Raw genomic sequence first — 19,664 nt, forward strand, 5'->3', positions numbered from 1 at the left:
TGAATGCCCTACTAAAAACAAAAGCTCCCTCCGAGGGCCTAAGCCAGTCAGACATTTCCCTTCTCTTACCAGCTCACCCCACTTCGCCATCTTTCTACATCCTTCCAAAAATTCATAAAGCTAATAACCCAGGCCGCCCCATAGTTTCCTCTCGAAACTCTCCTACGGAGCGCATCTCGGCCTTCGTTGATTTCTATCTCCAACCCTTCGTTCAGTCCCTTCCATCATACATCAAAGATTCTCATGACTTCCTTTCTAAACTCAATTCCTTTTCCCTCCCCCCCAATCAGCCCATTATCATGGCCACTATTGATGTAACCTCACTTTACACTTCAATCCCTCATTCTAAGGGACTCGCTGCTCTCCGCCACTATCTTTCATTACGACCCACTCCTCAAAACCCTAGCACTGACTTTCTTCTTGATCTTTCCCATTTCATTCTCACCCACAATGCCTTCTCTTTTAACAATAACTACTATCTGCAAATATCCGGCTGCGCCATGGGAAGTAGGTTTAGCCCTTCTTATGCAAATCTTTTCCTTGGCCTGTTTGAAGAAAATTTCCTCACCAATCACCCTCTAAAACCTCTTCTTTGGCTCAGATACATTGATGACATTTTCATTCTCTGGCCTCATGACATCGACTCTCTCAATACCTTTGTTTCTTCACTTAACGCTTCTGCCTCAGTCTCTTTCACCTCTTCCATCTCCAAAACCAATATCAACTTCTTAGATGTGGACATACACCTTTTAGATAATAACAAATTCAAAACATCGGTTCACATCAAAGCTACTAACAAACAACAATACCTTCACTACAGCAGTTGCCATCCACCACACACCAAACGTTCCATCCCTTATTCCCTCTCTGTCCGGGGACACAGAATCTGTAATAACCCCGAAGACCTTCAAAAATTCCTCTCCAAACTCCACAACTCTCTTCTTCACCGTGGCTACCCCGAAAAACTCTTGATTAACAAAATAAGAAAAAAACCGGTTATTCACAATAAACCCCGCGCAGACAAACATTACTCTCCTTCTCTGCTCACAACCTACTTTCCTGGGGCTCATTTGCTACAAAATATATTGAAGGACTTGTACCCCATCCTTTCCAAACACAAGTCCACCTCTCAGATTTTCCCTTCCAATCCTCGCATAACATTTAAGAGACCACCGAATTTAAACACCATATTTAAAGCCACCCGCCCTCTCCAAAAGTCGCAGTCAGTCACTATATCCACACCCTCACCTTGCAATCGTCCCAGGTGTAAAACCTGCAAGATATTCTCTCCACCCCCTGCCTCTTTCCTCCCCAAGCTTAAATGCCTACCGATTTTCCCCTCCACTACTTGTACTTCCACCAACATCATTTACCTTCTTCATTGTAATTTCTGCCCTGCTTTCTATATTGGCCAATGCACTACCCCTCTCAATCTCGGAATTAACAATCATCGCGCCTCCTGTTGTCCATCGTCCCCCCACTCCTCTCTACCAGTTTCTACACATTGTCTTTCACATGATTCCATTTTCAATCAATGCTACAAAGTATCCATTATTGCCTCCCTCCCACCCACCGACTCCGCCCTCAACCTCCACACCCTTGAATTGGCTTGCATTTGGCACTTTCAAGCCAATAGCTTTCCGGGTCTGAACGTCGCATCCTAACTTCTATTCCTAACTCCCCCTCCCCATACACCTCTCCCCTTACCCCTCTTTTCCCTTTTCCAACCCTCTCCTTTCCTCACCATTCATACTTCAGCTGAGGAAGAAGCCTGAAGTGCTCTTCCCCCCACCTTTTCCCTTTTTCCAACACACTCCTTCCCCACTCATTCTCTCCTTGACTGGAAAAAGGAGTGTGTTGGAAAAAGGGGAAAAGGTGGGGGGAAGAGGGGAGGGTGTATGGGGTTGTTTATATGGTTTAACAGTTTATGATAGAAACTTTGAAACATAGATTGAAGATGGAATCATGCGATAAACAATGTGTGGGGACCGGGAGAGATGCGTGTGGAGACGACGGACAACAGGAGGCGCGGTGATTATTTATTCTGAGGTTGAGGGGGGTGGAGCATTGGCCTATATGTATAAAAAGCGGGGCAGAAGTTGCATTGAAGGAGGTATATGATATTGGTGGAGGTACAGGTGGTGGAAGGAGATATCGGGAGGAATTTAAGTTTGGAGAGGAAAGAGGCTGGGGGTGGAGAGAAAATTTTACATGTTTTACATCTAGGACGGTTGCACGGCGAGGGTGGGGTAGTGGGGACTGAGTTCAATTTTTGAAGGGGGCGGGTGTCTTTGAAGATGGTGCTGAGGTTAGGTGGTCTCTTATACGTGATCCGTGGAAGAGAGGGGAAAATTTGTGAGGTGGATTTGTGGTTGGAGAGAATGGGGTACAAGTCCTTCAGGATGTCTTGTAAGGCATGAGCACCGGGGAAGTAAGTGGTGAGAAGAGATGGAGAGCAATTCTTTTCGGCACGGGGTTTATTGGACCTGTAGGGTTTTTTTCTAATTTTGTTAATTAACAGTTTATCGGGATACCCGCGGCGTAGAAGAGAAGTGTGTAGATTGGAAAGGAACTTCTCAAGGTCTTCGGGGTTGTTGCAGATTTTGTGACCACGGACGGAGAGAGAAAAAGAGATTGAACGTTTGGTATGTGGTGGGTGGCAACTGTCATAGTGGAGGTATTGCTGTCTGTTGGTGGCTTTGATGTGGACAGATGTCTTGAATTTGTTATTTTCGGAAAGAAGAATGTCCACATCTAGGAAAGTGATGTTGGTGTTAGAGATGGAAGAAGTGAAAGAAACTGAGGAGGAAGAGTTAAGTGAAGAGATAAAGGTGTTAAGGGAATTGATGTCATGCGACCAGAGAATAAATATGTCGTCAATGTATCTGAGCCAAAGGAGATGTTTTGGAGGGTAATTTGATAGGACATTTTCTTCGAACAGGCCGAGGAAGAGATCTCTTCCTCGGCCGATATTAAGAGCCGGGCATTTCTGGCACAACAGTATATATACATTGTTTTTTGTTGTGCAGGAAATGTCCGACACTGAGGGGAGAGGGAAGGCAAGGAATTTTTATATCGGCTTATCCACCACTCCCCTGTGCATACGTATGAACGGGCATCGCTCTTCTTGCAATAGCGTTTATTCTGTTTCTGCCTCCCTTCCAGTCGCCGTTCATGCTTCCTCCCACAAAGCTCTGTTTGACCATTGCTATAAAGTGGGAATATTGGCCTCCCTCCCCCCGTCTACCACCCCCCTAGAGCTGAACAGACTTGGAACAGGCATGCATATGGGCTTTCCGTGCGTTTTCTGGACCAGGAATCAACCGCGCCCATTAGAAAGAACACCACCAATCCCCGTCCACCGTTTTTCCTCCCTCCATCTTTGCCCTCTGCCTTGCACCCTTCCTTATGCCCTTTCCTCACTTTCCCTCCTCTCCTCACTTGAGAAAGATGGGCTGCGTCCCATCGAAAATTTGTAAAAACAACCTTTCCCCGTAAGTTCCTCACTTTTATTTTATTTTTCGTTTTTCTGTATTGAATCGACAATCCCTGCTCAAACTAGATGGTTCAGGTGGTTAAAGTTTGTATTTAAGAAACAAACAACAACTATAGTAATTTGGGTTAGATTAACTGTGTTTAAATTGACAAAATAAATCATTTTCGTACCCTGTTTCCATTCACGGTCTCGTTCTCGTCAAAAACAAGCCTTACTGGAGTGCAACATGACAAGAGAACAGATTCTTACGTGAGTGAGATTTTCGTTTTAAAAACGTGTGGCGACGGCGAAGGACATCATGGAACTTGGCGACTCAATTTGAGTTGAGACTCAAGTGAGGTCTCGGAATACCAGCGTCTATCTGAGTTGCAAATCGTGGCATGAAGGCACAACATGCAGCAAGAGAAAGCTTGTTGCGTAATATGTGTGGTACTTGGAGTCAAAATTTATTTGTAATCTTAGTAAAAGTTTTTGCGCTAATATTATCGGAAGTGCTCAAAGGTCTTTTGACTCCGCGGCCTAAGGTTTAACTTTGGCGGCGTGTGACCTCATTGCTAATTCTTGTAGCAAAACCTGCGGGTCAAATAATTTTAGTTGGGGTGTTGTTTCGAGGTGTACAAAGATTTGAAGAAGACTCTGATAAGTATAGAACGGAAAGTGGACAGATATAAGCCACAAATTGGCAAAAAAGAAATCTATGGTGTTAGTATTAAGCTAAAGAGTGTGGAAGCTAAAGACAGCTTGCATTAGGAAAACATAAATCGAGGAGGTGAAAGATTCTTGTTCCCTAAGAACCGAAAAACCAATGGTGGACGAAGCAAGAAATAAATAGTCAGTGGAATAACGTAAGTGAAGAGGGCTTTCTGCAAAGCAAAGAATCTTCTTACAGCTGAGAATACAAGCATAGAAGTAAGGGAACAGTTTATCCGGCGTTTCTCTATGGAAGGAAGGTGTGGGCGCTGGCAGTAGCTGAGGAATCAAGAGGGGGAGCATTCGTAATGTGGAGGTACTGAGGGGGGATTAGGATAACATGAAAAGACCAATTAAACAATGTGCTGAGCAGAGTGGGAGAAAAGAGAAGTCTTCTAAAAACTCAAAGGAGGTGCGGGACAGCTTTATCGGTCGCATTATGACACTTGATGAAGACAGTCGTCGAAGAAGAGGAGGACGGGAACAGGACTATCCCCAAATGACACGTTATTAAGGATCTAAAAGGTATGATGTATGAAAAGTGTAGCAGACCGAAGGGCAAAATGGAGAGCTGCGTAAAACCAATGGACTGCGTCTCAGATGAACACACACTTATGATGAACGCAGGTTTTTACTTCTATGGCATCTTTAGCTATCGGCGGGCAATTGCGCAGATAAAATGTTTAATGAATTTCCATTTATCAATTTGAATTCGAATTTCTACTTCCATATATCAGATCACATAACTTTCAAAATGCGAATATACGTTTTCATACTTTACATATATCTTATCACATTTCTAGTGCCATAGTATCACAGTGATAATATTGCTCTGTGTTTTTTGTGATGCTGCTAGAACCAGATTAAAAATAAATGGTGAAGCTACCGGCTCAATTTAATGAAAGGCATTGAAGGGTTAATGCTCTTAGACCCTGCTCAGCAAAAAATAGGCTTATCCTTTAATCTTGTTGTCACATTTCCCGAATAAATCTTTGAAAACGAAGCTTTGAAGTTGACTGATTGCGGAGAAAAAGATATTTTTGCTTCGATTTCCGTAGCAGCAAAAATCGGCGAAGGGCATGCTACTTAAAATAAATCTTAAGGAAAATTGAGGTCACTCTCGAACGGACCGCACTCGTTGAGAAAAAAGACTCGCTTTGGTGGAGGAGCAGGGATCTCTTTGTGAAAGTGAATGCCTCAAGTCCATTAAATCCCATTTCATTTCACGAAAATCGCCTTTGCAATTGTTTATTCTTTTTGCAAAAGTCTGGTTAACGGATGAGTGATAAATGGTATGATGAGAGATAAATCAGGTCAAATGAGGGTCGTTCAATAAGTCTTTACAAAATGGTAGAATATCGATAAATTTTGGGTCAATGATATAATCTACTTTCATCTCTATGCATTTTCCAAACGTTTCTCCAAGTCATTTCGGCCGTGTAAACAGTAGTTTCTTTTTGGAAGCCCCTCAAAAAGGCATTTGTTTGAGCGATGACCTCGTTAGACCGTAAACCTTGTCCGCTAAGCCAATTATTCAAATTGTGAAACGGGAGAAAGTCAGTAAGGGCCGAGTCTATTGAATATGGCGGATATTGTAGGAGTCCAAACTTTATCGCCACTTCGCAGATGTGCGTTGAAAGTCTTCATGATATTGTATCTTTTTCAGTTCCAAGTGAGAACGTTTTCCTTTAGTCCCTCGCTCAACCGGCCTTAATGATATTTTGGTCACTATCTATCAATCATTCGTCTGAAGAACTCGCATCAAACGCTGTGTGGTACGCGCTTTATTGAAATTGAGTCGATATGTTCGTCAGCCGACCAGATCACTTTCCCATTTTTACTTCGGCATTTCGGTTTCCATTCTCCATGACTCAATGCTTGGCCTAACACAAATTACGAGAATATCACGACAAACAAATGACTACGACGCTGCGCGTTCCAAAATGTGAAGCTGATTCAAAATCTACTCAACCCACCGTTCATTTTTCCGTTAATGTTCCTCAAATAGAACGAACGCGGAATTTGACCTGTTATGCTGGAATCTAGCACCAAGTTTCATTTAAAGTTAATATGTTGCTATTTGTTTCTATAGAGCGACCTGCGTTGCATAGGGGGAGCCCTTATCTTCACGTTCATCGTTTTCATTTCGTACGAAAAATTTAGATGCCATTTGTGCTCATCGGAAATCTTCTATCTATGCATTAAAAATGAATTCCTCTGCGTAAGTCTCGCAAAAAACTCGAGAACGGTCGAAGCAATTTTGCTAACTTTGGTTTTAAATTATTCTTAAAAGTTAAAGAAATGTTTGAATGGTAGGAATGTTATTCTGCAGGGCCCGGGAAGACCAATTTCCATAAGAAATACATGTAATGTTAGTTATTAATGCCTGCAGATCTTTTATCTTTTGCACATTTAAACTAGTGACAATGATCACATACAGTTGAAAAATACGTCATCGTAAAGAATAATAAATACAAATTCTTATTCTTGCAATCAATTTTCGTTTTTCATGTGTTAAACGGTGCTTTTTAAAAAATCATAAAAATGCTGAAATTTTAGCGTTTTTGGATTGATATCCCCTTGACGACCCTTACGGCCGTCTTCATGGTTTCCTTATGCCTCATTCAGAGATTACGATTGTTCCAGCGATCGTTGTAACTACCGCGCATTCACACAACGCCGGTTAAAACCTGTGTTGCCCTCTAGTGCTGACATCTAAAGTGAACGAGGAATTGACGGTTAGCAAAGCTGTTAAGGTATGCAGGGTCAAGATATTACTGTGTTCAACGTGTATTTAACAAATAATTTCTTCCGCCCATATTCTTCCTTGCTTGGACAAATTCATGAAAAAATAGAGCGAAGGGAGCTTCACGAACAAACGAACAAGCTTTCTCTTGTCGCTTCCTCTTCCGGTCTCCCAGCGCCTAACCATCCTAAAGTGGCAACGTTCGGAGCTACAGCAACTATTGTCAGGACATGCATTCACACTACTAGTTCGGCGAACTATCGTTAGGACGATCGCTCGGACAATAGTAATGTGAACGAGGCATTAGAAAGCTACAAACGACTGAGTATGTAACGTTCTAAGTAGTAGTATACTAGCACAATGGTATTCATAGATCGTTACTCAGGGATACTAAGTTTATGCGAATTGATTGCATATAGAAAATGAAGCAAAGAGTGAAGCTACAAGTGAAGTGATTAGTGAGAGTATCAGCCTCGATAAAAGTATTTATTTCTTCCATACTGGTTTGATCAACCGTATACTTTTCCATCAAAGGTATCTAACTGTTGCGAAGGGGGTATGTTTCTTATTTGAAGTAATAGTTGTTCTTAAGGGATACAGCAAACGTGTATTCATTTTCATTTGTTTGTATAGTTATAAGTTCTGTTTAATTTAATTTCCTTTTCTGGTCACTTCATCGTGACCTTTCGCTAGTGTTTTCATTTCACGTATTTCGTTGCGCTGTTGTTTTTGTTTTGGTTATGGTACGAGTGATAGTGAGATAACAAGTTTGCTGATGTTACAATAACTGGTGTAGCAATTTGTTTCAGTCTGTCTATGGTGAAAATGGAAGCGTAAACAAAACGTATAACGTAGCGGACGGAACGGTTAATGGAACGGAAACCAAGCGATAGCGGAGCGTAAAAGGGGCGTAGAGGAAAAGGAAAAAACCGTAAAGTGAGACAAGGGAGCGGAAGACAGGAGCCGTAACGAGGCAGAAATGAACTGTATTTGACGCTTAGATATGCCATGATTTCAGCGGGGGATTAGAAACACAGAAAAAACGGACACAGAAAACTCCCTTTGCTTTGGCCCACAAGAGTAACCAATAGATGGCACTGGGACAGCTCTCCAGTCACCAACGGAAGAAATGGACAAGGGCGCAAGGATGAAAGGAAAGATACACACGATAGCAAGAAAGAGACAGGAACATGCGTTTCGGGGAATGCAAAAATCAACTGCTATCTGTTCGTCTCGCTATCACTCGAAAACGGCTGAACCGATGCGATGTGGCTTATTTTGGTTTCAAAATATTTATGCAAGTCCAAAACTTGATGTTCGTCTCATCTTTCATCTACGTCAACAATTACCTAATCATTGAGTTACAGAAAATTATGTCAACGAATAAGAGCCTACCTACAATTTTTCTGGACAGTACCGCTTGTGTCCTATCACCATTAAATGCGGCTCTTCAATAAAACATATGCATACTTACTCTATGATTTTCCTTTAAACCGTTTTTCTAATATAGAAGCGTTTTTAGTTATTGGGCAATAGTTCGCTTCACTATTGGATTTTGAGAAAAACGCCTATCAACTTTCGGATCTGGATTGCCCATAAAAGAAATTTTTAAGAACTGATAATCTGCATCTGGTAGTGGCTAAGCACTCGACCGGAAATCGGGGGATCCGGGTTCGAATCCTGGTCATGGCGAATGATTTTTTTCTCTGTGGATTTTTCGTGCAATTTGTGTATGGCGGGTGAGTCTGTAAAGATATCACCGTGGCTAGTCCCGCTGCACTTAAATTTGACGAACAAAGTGATTTGTCGACACAATACTTCCAGAACGTATCTCTCAAATGCTACTCGCTGCAGGATCACGTCTCGTCTGCGGAATCGCTATTTTTTCTTTGTGTCGTGCTCGCTGTTGTTTTGCTTGACGTGCACAAACTCGTAGCATTCTAAGCCTATCCACTTTATTTCCAGTCACTCTAGAGCCTAATTTTGTTATTCTCATGTGAATTTATTATTATCTGTCTCTCACCGGTTAGCACGTAAAGTGGACTTCCACAATTATTTCATTACAAAAATAAGCCAAATCGTCTTACCCATTTTCGTGTTTTAGCGATAAGAAATAACTGCATTTGTTTTTTGTATACGATGCTTTGCTTGATACGATGGTGATAAGAAGTTCACTAGGTAATATAGACATCATTTGAAAACAAATAATATTTTAGAATGTTGATCAAAAGGTGTGTAGAATCACATCCCATCCCAAAAACGAATCAGTGTAACGGGTGGAGGCACCAATTGTGGTAATTTTAGTTTTCCACCAACAAAATATAATCCAGGTGATATGCCGCTGTATTATGTAATAATGACATAGAAACTTTTTAATGACTAAATCAAAGTATTTATTTTGTGAATAAACTTAGAAAGAGATATCAAACTACATTTACAATACTGATGGTCGTCACGGGAATAGTAAGTCGAAGACGCTAAAATTTCAGCATGTTTATGATTGTCATTTCAAAATTCACCATAAATCGCGTGGAAAACGAAAATTGATAGCAAGAATAAGAATATGTATTTATTATTCTTTCCAATGGTACATGTTTCAGCTACATTATACCATTGTATCTAATTTAAGGCGGAAGGTCATTGCCCCGTAAAACGATTTTCCTATTAGGATTTCCTATTGGGATTGTAGGTACCAGAATAAGAATGCCCCTACCTCAAATGTACTTGTCGGAATTTTCACGGATGAATAATGGTTTTTAGCTGAGTCATGAGTCTTTGAAAATTAATCTTCATCGGCTACTTGAAAACAAGACGTCATCGGGGCGTGACGTCACAATACGGTATTAATAAAGTATGCATAAACAGTCTTGTGTACGTGAATTAAGTTTACGCCCACCATTTTTGTCCCACCACGCAAAATATTCATTATTAATCTTTGCAACGTCCGTAATTGAATTCAATGCATTCGCGGTACATGCTGCTATTTTTCTGTACAATTCATCAGCGCTTCAACTAGCTATAAAAGAGGTGCGCAAAAGATACGCTCGTTCCTTGCAAGAGATGTGAGAAAGGCAGCCATTCGGGCAGATTTCAAAATCAATGGAAAATATGACATCGTCATCATCAAGTGTCATATATCCTAAGATTGGTTATTGACGCAGCTCTCCACTCAAATCTTCCCGCCGGCTAATCCTTTAAAAGTCATTCACAATCTGCCTGCTTCAAATCCTTTATCGCCTGGCCTGACCCATGGCCTGCATCTGCCGTCCTTCGCTTCCACTTCACCCTCAAAGACCGTTTCTATTATTCTTTCCATTATATATGATTTGGTCGATTCAATTCCCCCGTCCCCCAACCAACGATTTATCTCCTGCACTCCTTGGGAATTACGCATTCCTCACTCACACTATCTACCTTACATTTCCAGAGATTGCAACCCTGAATTCTCCGCACCTGTCATCGTCCATGTCTCACTGCTATACAGAATATGTGAATACGTGTCAGCATGATGTTTTTGTATTTAAGATTTCAAAATCAATTGAAAATATATAATGCCATCGTCATAAACCGCCATGAGTCATAAGTGTGGCGCGTTATAAATGACGCGCGGATGAATGACATATAATTGGGATTGTTTATTACATCTTCACCTGTTGAGGGCCTACTACTCATGAGTCATCTGAGTGACACTTCACCCTTGACTCCAATCGTCGGAGCATTGAGGATGAGCGAGTCTATTGGCGACATCAGGTGTACATGCAGAATTAAGAATAAGTAATAGAAAGTCAGCGAAGCGGGGTTGGTCCGCTATAAATCCAGAACTCAGCAAATATCCATGGAGAGGATGAACTTTCTCATAGCACCGGTGAGTGTTGCTGCCAGAATTGGAGTATAAAATTCAGTTATGTTCACTAATTGCATGATTATTGATCAATTGTACTTTCTAATATTATTAATTAACCATGATAGTTTGGTAGTAACTCATTCCCCGAGCGTATTAACTTCGTAAACTTCATTGGTGCACTCGAAATCTCCGCTGGGGTAACGGAATGTGTGAAATAAGCTGGGCACGGAAGTCGTATTTGAAATTGCTACAGCAAGGAGGCGACGTATGAGGAAGAATATGGCATTGGAACGGAAATAGAAAATAAATTCGCTCATGAATGTAGTAAATGAATAGGAAAAATACTCACTTCCCCGAGTTGAATTTCTGTACCTGCGATGCTCAAGCATAGATCTTACATAGTATATTATATGGAGGATTTATGTCCTTAACACGGAACACCGTGCCATGCTGCCATCTGGCGAACGACCAAGGCCACAATTAGGCGGACGGATATCTCCGCGAGTGTCTCGTTCTTAGAATATGATCGTTCATGGTCGTATTGCCACTTCTAAATGTCTAGAAAATCAGTATTTCAACAAACTGTTGAGTACCTCACATCAAATAAAGTATTTGATCATTTTAAGTCCGGATTTCGCAAAACCTTCTCTGCTCAATAGGACTTAATTAAATTTTCTGATTATATAAGATCTGCCATTGACAAACTGTTGTTGACTTTATTGGTGGTGATTGACTTTAGCACTAAGCCTTTGCCTGCGTAAGCCTTATTTTCTCCTACAGAAATTTAGAAACCTACATTTTTCCTGCACCTCATTAAATTGGTTTTATTCATACCTAAAGGAGCGACGCACAGTGGGCGGAAATCGAAAAAAGCTTGACAAAACCCTAAATTTTGACTATTTTTTTGGAAAACAAAAATGGTGTAGTCTCATAGTATGATGTCTGAGGATCAAGGAACTGTAGCTATTTAACAATTTGGTTTATCCATAAAGTCACCAGAAGCCGTTAGAAATGATAAAAAATAGTAAAAAATTTCAAATAGGAATTTTAGCAAAAATTGAGTTTTTACTTTCGCTCTTGAGTCGTTAACCTTGTTTTTCATAAATTTTTAAGCATTTTTTCTGAAAAAGTAAACTTTTCCTAATAATTATACGGAACATTTTATTTATTAGTATCAGTTTTTCGTAAAATAATTTAGCATTAAAAAGTGGTATTGTTTTTGGACTATTTTTGACATTAAGTGGAAAAAATCTTCATAAGGGTGACGAGACTAGATCGAAAAAAAAAAATATATTTATATCATCATAATCACATATAATAGAAGTTGAAACAAAGAGACAGAAGCATTAATGCAGGACGATGACACACTGTGGCGTGGAGATGGAATGAAGGCCGAAAACACATGGAAAAAAGTTCACCTGAACCGGGAATCGAACCACGGACCTTCTGCTTTCCGGGCAGAGCCGCCCGGCACGACCGCGGAATTTCCTGATTTGGTCGTTGCTCCAATATAAAGCTAATAATGTTTCCACCACTATCATTTTTACCCCAATTGTTAGGAGAGATGCTAGCTTTTAAATTAAAGGCAATTTTTGTCCAATAAAACTTTCACAATCTCCTGTAGCACATTAAAAGTGGAAAATTCACCGCCGCCGCAGGCAACCCGTGAGCCCGATGGGCCAATTGTCTGTAGTGTGTTTTGTTCCCTTATTCGTAGATACTTATTCTCACATGGATACAAGAAATTTCCCGCCCGCAAATACCTTCAAATCATCCGGTCCGTAATTCGCGTCCACTAATAGTTGTTTACTGAGTTACACCTCTCGTGATGTCATGGAGTTTGTGGCGTTCAATTAGAACATAAATGATCATTCATGTTCCAGCTTTATAAATGCAGTCCTCAAACGGACTCAAGCTCCATGAAATATTTGTGGTTCTAGTTTGTGGTTTGAAACGTTTGTGGTTCTAAAATACCAGAAATTTACCAGTATGAACGGATGAATGAGAAGCTTAAAGACGAAAAACTATTCTTTTGGGTCATCCCTTCTTCATCACTACTTTCGTTTTTTAGTGTCTATTGCGGATTGCTCCCCGGCTAATCATCAATAAATGGAATGAATGTACGTTTTTAAAATTTATTTTGCATCCTATTATCCTACATCGATTACCTAGACAGATGGTATCAATAACACTTTATCATACGACAATATCGTTTTTCATATTAATACAAAGAAAGCTGATGGCAATAAAGACGAAGTTGAAAGGATGAAGAGACAATTGCAACTGCCTTTCAAGACAGAATGGGACTTTTCATAGAGGTTCCATGAACGGGTAGTGGCGCGACAAATTACGGAAATAATGCGAGACGCTTCTTCTCTAAACCAAAGCTGTCAGCGGAAATTTCTGGTTCGTAAAAAACCAATTACTTGTATTTGTTTTTGTTTCATGATCTTGGATTAAAGTCAGTGTGCATAGTGAAAAGTTACGTAGAAATAACATCGGGTCGTCATATTTTTCTAGGTATTAATGAGGGGCTTATCGAGAGGTTTTCGACCATTCTGAAAGCCTTTTCTAGTGGACTTCCGATTGATGTATGATTTTTCTTCTCTTGCACTGCTGTCCTTTATATGGAGCACTATTCATGGTATTTTATGCCCCAACTGTACATAAGATTCTTAAACATGGTGTGTCTATTAAAAAAAGCAGCAATGGACAATTGTCGGAGGAGGCCCTTGAATCGAGAAATAAGGATATTCGGAGGTTCCGGAAGCAATATTCCAGAAAATATTCAAGAATGGTGTCATTCGAGGATATTTTTCGAAGAATTTTTCTATCTTTGAATCTGATATATGATCATAATTTACATATTCAAACCAGGTAATTGTGAAAGTACCCGAAGAAGAATCTCCTTCTCATTGATGAGAGTCGATCGATGCAGGGATGATATTGATTCAGATGACGATGATCTTTATCTGTTCGTATATATGTTATTTAAATGGATTTAATTCACAATGAAAAAAATAAAAAATACTTATATAATTTCAATGGAATACATTGACAAAACTCCTAGACATACTTTATGAGATATTGTATCGATACCGCGACCCGAAATAAGTATTTCGGAAAGTTTTTCAGGATTATGTGTCGATGTTTTTAACTCACTGATATTCCTTGTACGAATATAATACTAATTATTACTGTCTTAAATTCAGCGCTTTTAATATTTAAATAAGGGTATTTTATTGTGTCCGAAATATTGTTTTAGAGAGACCACTGATTAGTCTACAGCAAAAGTAACATTAGATTCGGATTTAGGAATTAATAACCATTAGAAATGGAAAAATCGTGGATATACGTTAAATAATAACGGAGATATAAGTTTTGTCAAGCTTTTTTTTATCTCCACCCACTGTGCGCCGCAGGCCAGTAAAATACTGCAATGGTAACTCGTCTGAATAGGTGTCCATCTCTAGTGGAGTACGTCAAGTCAGGGTCAGTACTCGGGCCATTATTATTTTCGTTGCATGTGGGAGACTTCTCAGCATGCACAATAAAAACTGTAAATGTATGATTTACGCCGATGATCTCCTAATTTACACACACTATCACACGCGTCATTTCCCAAACACTATTAGATTAGTAAATGATGATGTATTTGCTATTGCATCATGGGCAAAAGACAAATATTGAAAAACAAATAGTAATAAAAAAATCAATTAAAATTGGCTACTATAGGGTTATTCTAGACTAAATACTGCCGTCGTGCCAATAATTGAAGTCCAAGGAATTTTTATATCGCACTCCAATACTGCAAAGAACTTAGGGTAGGGTGTTGCTTATTTTTTATTTTTTCTCGGATTTTTGATTTCTACCTCTTAAAATATGCTATGGGGTGTAGAATGGATATCCTAAAAATTTCAGCTAAATTGTTTAACATTTAGAGGTCGCTCAAAGAGCATAAATGCAATAACATTTAATTTTCCCAATTTTTTTAAGTAACTCCATTTTCAGGGGTAACGCACAATTTTACTGCCCTCTAGGACCAAAATTCGCCCCATTTTAACGTCCGATCAACAGTTTTTCAGTAATACAATACTTTTCCGCGAGCTACAGCCGCGCGTCACACCCCTGACGCCGAGCTGGTCGCTCGCAGGCCGCATCACGGTCAACTGATAGGTCCTGCGCCCCTCACTGCCTTACGCCCCCCTCGCGCCTTCCCTAACGAGAGTCGGTGGAAGACGGGAGGAGTTACTTAAAGACCTGTATTGTTTTTCATTGTTATAAATTCATGAGACTCTCGTTGAGATTAAGTAGAATAGATGGAACCATTAATAATGATGTTTAGAGACTATGTATGTTTTCTTACCCGAGTATGCGTGTTTCACACACCCTTTAGCCTCATCGCAGTCGGATTTTGAATGGCGTAGAGTAAATTTTCGGAGTCGAGACACTATTGACAAAAACAATGTCGTTCATCGCACGCAAGTCTATTGAAGTATTCCTAATCGGCGTCCCAGAAGCTATAGCCGCTTCTTTCGCGAAAAATAAGCTTTTTTTGATTCGCGAAGTGCTGCAGGTGTTCTATCACCACCACTTAACCCTGAAACAAGGAGTGTGCGCCAATACGAGACTAACAATGAGGTCCGTGGTCCCATTCCGGACTATTATGTCGATAATTCAAATATTTCAAGAAATACGTGAAATATATAAAATAGAGGCACTGTGCAGTGAGCTGTTAAAATTCAAGATTTATTTTTAACGGCAACCTATGCAACAGCTAAATAATGGCATGGAATTGAATGAAAAATTGGATCAGTTGATTGATGTTGCCGCTCTAAACGCTCTGGAAGTTATTCCAAATGATGTGGATAAAGTGCTCTTGAAAATACAGAGGCGACCGGGACATCTACTTCAATATATCCTAAGCTAGCACTTACAGAGAGAGAGAGTTTTCAAAATATTTTTCTTTCTGAAAAGCTTCTATAAAATTATTAGTTTTAAGTTGCTGCTAGCACCAACAAAACTAATCACCTTGATCATAGACAAATTCACATTATATGAAATGCGTCGTAAACTGGCTGGTTGGGGTGGACTTGGTTTACCGGGACAGCTATAACGCGCCTTTACCTTGCCACATAATGAGATCCTTAACCTACCACTTAATAGAGAGAGAGGAGTCAGAGAAGTCGGCTCGTCGAGTGGAGAGGAAGAGAAGATATGACGAATTTCGTAGCAAGTCTGGATTAAAGAGTACACAGAAAACTAAGTAGGCCTTGTAAAACTTAAAAAATCTCTATCGACTCCCTTTTCATATAATGACAATATAGCGGCAACGGTTCTTGTTGCTACAATGTAACAGGGGTTACTGTCTACTAAAGGAAATATTTACTAATTCGTTGAATCAAGTAAGTAAATATTATTTTGCATATTACGTCATTAAATGGTTCGATAAATCTCATGGCCGATTGATGAAATAAAAACAACATTAAAGGTTATATAACTCACCGGAACTGCCAGTGGGCGGGCTACTGCTGAGATTGTTTATAACTGCGTTTAAGAGTGGAGATTAGCGAACATAATAAAGCATCTTCAATTGACTCGACAAGCGCAAATATAGTTAACTAACTGTTTTCATATCTTAGGCTATCAGTCTATCATAAGTTTTTGGATTCTTAACATAAAAATTTCTTTTTTTATCATTTATTAGGTTCGAAGAACAGTGCTGTAGTTATTTTGAAGGACTACAGAAAACACTCGATATGAAAAACGCCAACATAGTTCTCGTATTTGACTCCTCCTTTCTTTCGCCGACTTTTGCTAGGGAAGGCGCGAGGGGGGCGTAAGGCAGTGAGGGGCGCAGGACCTATCAGTTGACCGTGATGCGGCCTGCGAGCGACCAGCTCGGCGTCAGGGGTGTGACGCGCGGCTGTAGCTCGCGGAAAAGTATTGTATTACTGAAAAACTGTTGATCGGACGTTAAAATGGGGCGAATTTTGGCCCGAAAGGGCAGTAAAATTGTGCGTTACCCCTGAAAATGGAGTTACTTAAAAAAATTGGGAAAATTAAATGTTATTGCATTTATGCTCTTTGAGCGACCTCTAAATGTTAAACAATTTAGCTGAAATTTTTAGGATATCCATTCTACACCACATAGCATATTTTAAGAGGTATAAATCAAAAATCCGAGAAAAAATAAAAAATAAGCAACACCCTAACTTAGGGGCCACCTTCAGCAATGTGTAGTCTGTCCTAAAAAGATCACGTTTCTTGTAATTCTCAAATAAAATTATTGCTACTCTTCATCAATTGAAACTGCATAAAATCTATTCCTAGCCATGCACAAAATGAACTTGTCTCCTAATTAATTTTTCCACACTTTGACTAATGCTGCCTGGTATTTTACAACCATACAGCAGAGCTTAATATTAATCTTCGAAGCCTGATGAATTTCTCGATAAGATTCATACAGTACTCGCAGAAAGATGAGAAAATAACGCCCTACTTTAACAAACTCTGCTGGACGGTAATCAAAACGAGAAAAACTTTTAAATTGGCCTGTTTCATGAATTCCATGCTTAAAAACCATGAACCTCAGTACATTATTCACTGCTTTCCCAAGAGGACAACATTGCATGATATTATTACCAGAGCTGAACAAAGTATCTTCATGTATCCCATTATCGGTCCACTTTTTTTCAAAAATCATTTGTCGTTGCCTCCTCACAAACACGGAACAGCACTACCGAACTAATCAAAGACTCGCCGTCCGTGCTAAAGTTCAGAAAACAATTATATCTACTTCTAACTAGCCAAAACTACATGATATTTTCAATGCTTTATGTTCATTTACGTATGTACCGGATTTTGATTTTATATTTTTCTATCCTGTATATTTTCATTTTTTAATGCTTTCCAACTTATTTCTAACTTACAATTAGATATTAAACTGTAATAAAATAGAAACTTTTTTCCTAATATGAGAGAGGATGTATAAACAAATGCGATGAGTTTCACTCCTAAATGGAAAATATTTGCTATCTTTTTGTTGTTTATTTTCATTTGTTTATCGATTTCAATTTATTACTACGTTCAGTGGCGCAGCGAGGGGGGGGGTTTGGGGGTTAAAAACCCCCCTTCCAGAGCTCAGAAATTTTTTTAAATGTAATCCATTTACTTAATGGATTAGTATTACTTTTATAGAAGTCTTAGGATTAATCAAATATCCCGCAGAAAGCCGTAAAACTCGCCATTTGGAAAATTAATCTTAAAAATATTCTGGAGGAGGGCCCCCGCAGCTCCCACTTACCTTGGCCGATATGCAATACCCCAACACCCCAAAGTATTAGTTGCGCCTAAAACCCCCCCTAGCCTTAATTCCTAGCTGCGCCCATGACTACGTTAACACATTTAAATGATGGCTGAGCTGTAAACTTTATACAAACTCCTCAAATCGAATGTTACAATCTTTAAACAATAAATTATATATCATTATTATGTAAGATGAGGACAGTTAAACATCGAGCCCAACAAATGCAAGAGTCCTTCGCTGAGACTGCTTCGCACCGCTCTTTCTTCATCGCCATTCGTGTCAGTAAACATGTTGTGCCGAAGGTCCGCGCTAGTCGTTTCATCAATTCGTCGTTGAGTGTTAAGTAGCAATATCAATCCTATGGGCGCATTCTCCGTATTTGGCAGCTTAAAGACTATGAAGACAGAGAGATATTATGCCTTCATCGTTTGTCTACCAATAATATCACTCCAGGGTATTTTGGTTTAATTTCGCTGAAATTAGTTTTTAAAATGGTGTTTTCATTAGTACATTATAGTCACATTGGTAAAGAAATTGTAATATAAAACTGCACATTTATAATAATTAAATTTCGTGATTCATTCCTGGCTACAATTTTACAATTAATCATTTATTTCAGTTTATTTAACTGATTGTGATTGGTGCAGATGTAACAATGGCATATTAACATCTATCTGGCAGAATCTTCAACGTTTCTGCCATTAGGGAAACGAGAGATAAACATTGAAATTGAGGAATGAGCTAGAAATAAGAGTAATAACGAGGATAAATAATGAAGTAAGAATAATTTGTAAGGGAGAGCGGAGAAACGAGACTATTTATTGCCTAAATCGAAGGATTTTTACTCCTGGAGTACGTATCACGATTTTAGATTTTTAAATGACGATATCTGTTCGGGCCGGAACAGCCTTATGTTTTTCTTTTCGTTTCATTTGAAATTCCCTCCTTGATTCTTTTTTCCCGCCTGCCTTGGTTTTTGTTGTTTGCCGTTCTTTTCGCCTAAAGAGGGCTCGAGAAGCCCAGGAAGGATCGTGCAGGCCTGGCACCAGTAGTCGTTCATCTGTGTCCAGACGAAAGGGACGCATCTTCTTTCGCCTGATGTCAAGGCGAAAGGGGACGGCTTTTATCTCGCCGAAGCTCGGGCGAGGAGCGAGTGATCAGCGGACGCCAAGGTAAGGCGGGATTCTTATTTTCTTTTCCACCCCCGTCATTTCTTCCGTTCACTTTATTTAATTCTTTGGTTTCCAGTCCCTCATTCCTCTTTCTAATTATTTTCGTCGTAAACGTAAAGACCAAGTTCCGGCCCTGCATGACTTGCATTTCGGGCGGGACGCAACGACCCCGTGACGCGACAATATCTATTTTTCGCGATTGAATGAAAGCGAAAAATTTCAAGCGCGCGAAAACGCGACGGCTAAGTATGAATGCTGGGAAAAGCCCGTGTGACGTCATTCTGGTTCCCGCTGCCGCAAGTGAGGTGACTTTGGGGCGAGGCTTTGAGCGCTGATACGACGCAGGATGCTAGCAGGTAGCCGAGTATCCTGATAGCTGGTAGCGCTTGGCTTAGATAAGGATTATT

General features: G+C 39.9%; 1 protein-coding gene across 1 annotated transcript in view; it reads right to left on the reverse strand.

The window, feature by feature from the left end:
* Positions 1-19,664, reverse strand: part of LOC124168753 (inactive dipeptidyl peptidase 10) — a 456,211-nt gene that overhangs the window by 179,261 nt on the left and 257,286 nt on the right. The gene's annotated exons all lie outside the window — the stretch shown is intronic.

This window comes from Ischnura elegans, chromosome 12 (genome assembly GCF_921293095.1).
Source record: "Ischnura elegans chromosome 12, ioIscEleg1.1, whole genome shotgun sequence".
Classification (NCBI taxonomy): Eukaryota; Metazoa; Arthropoda; class Insecta; order Odonata; family Coenagrionidae; genus Ischnura; species Ischnura elegans.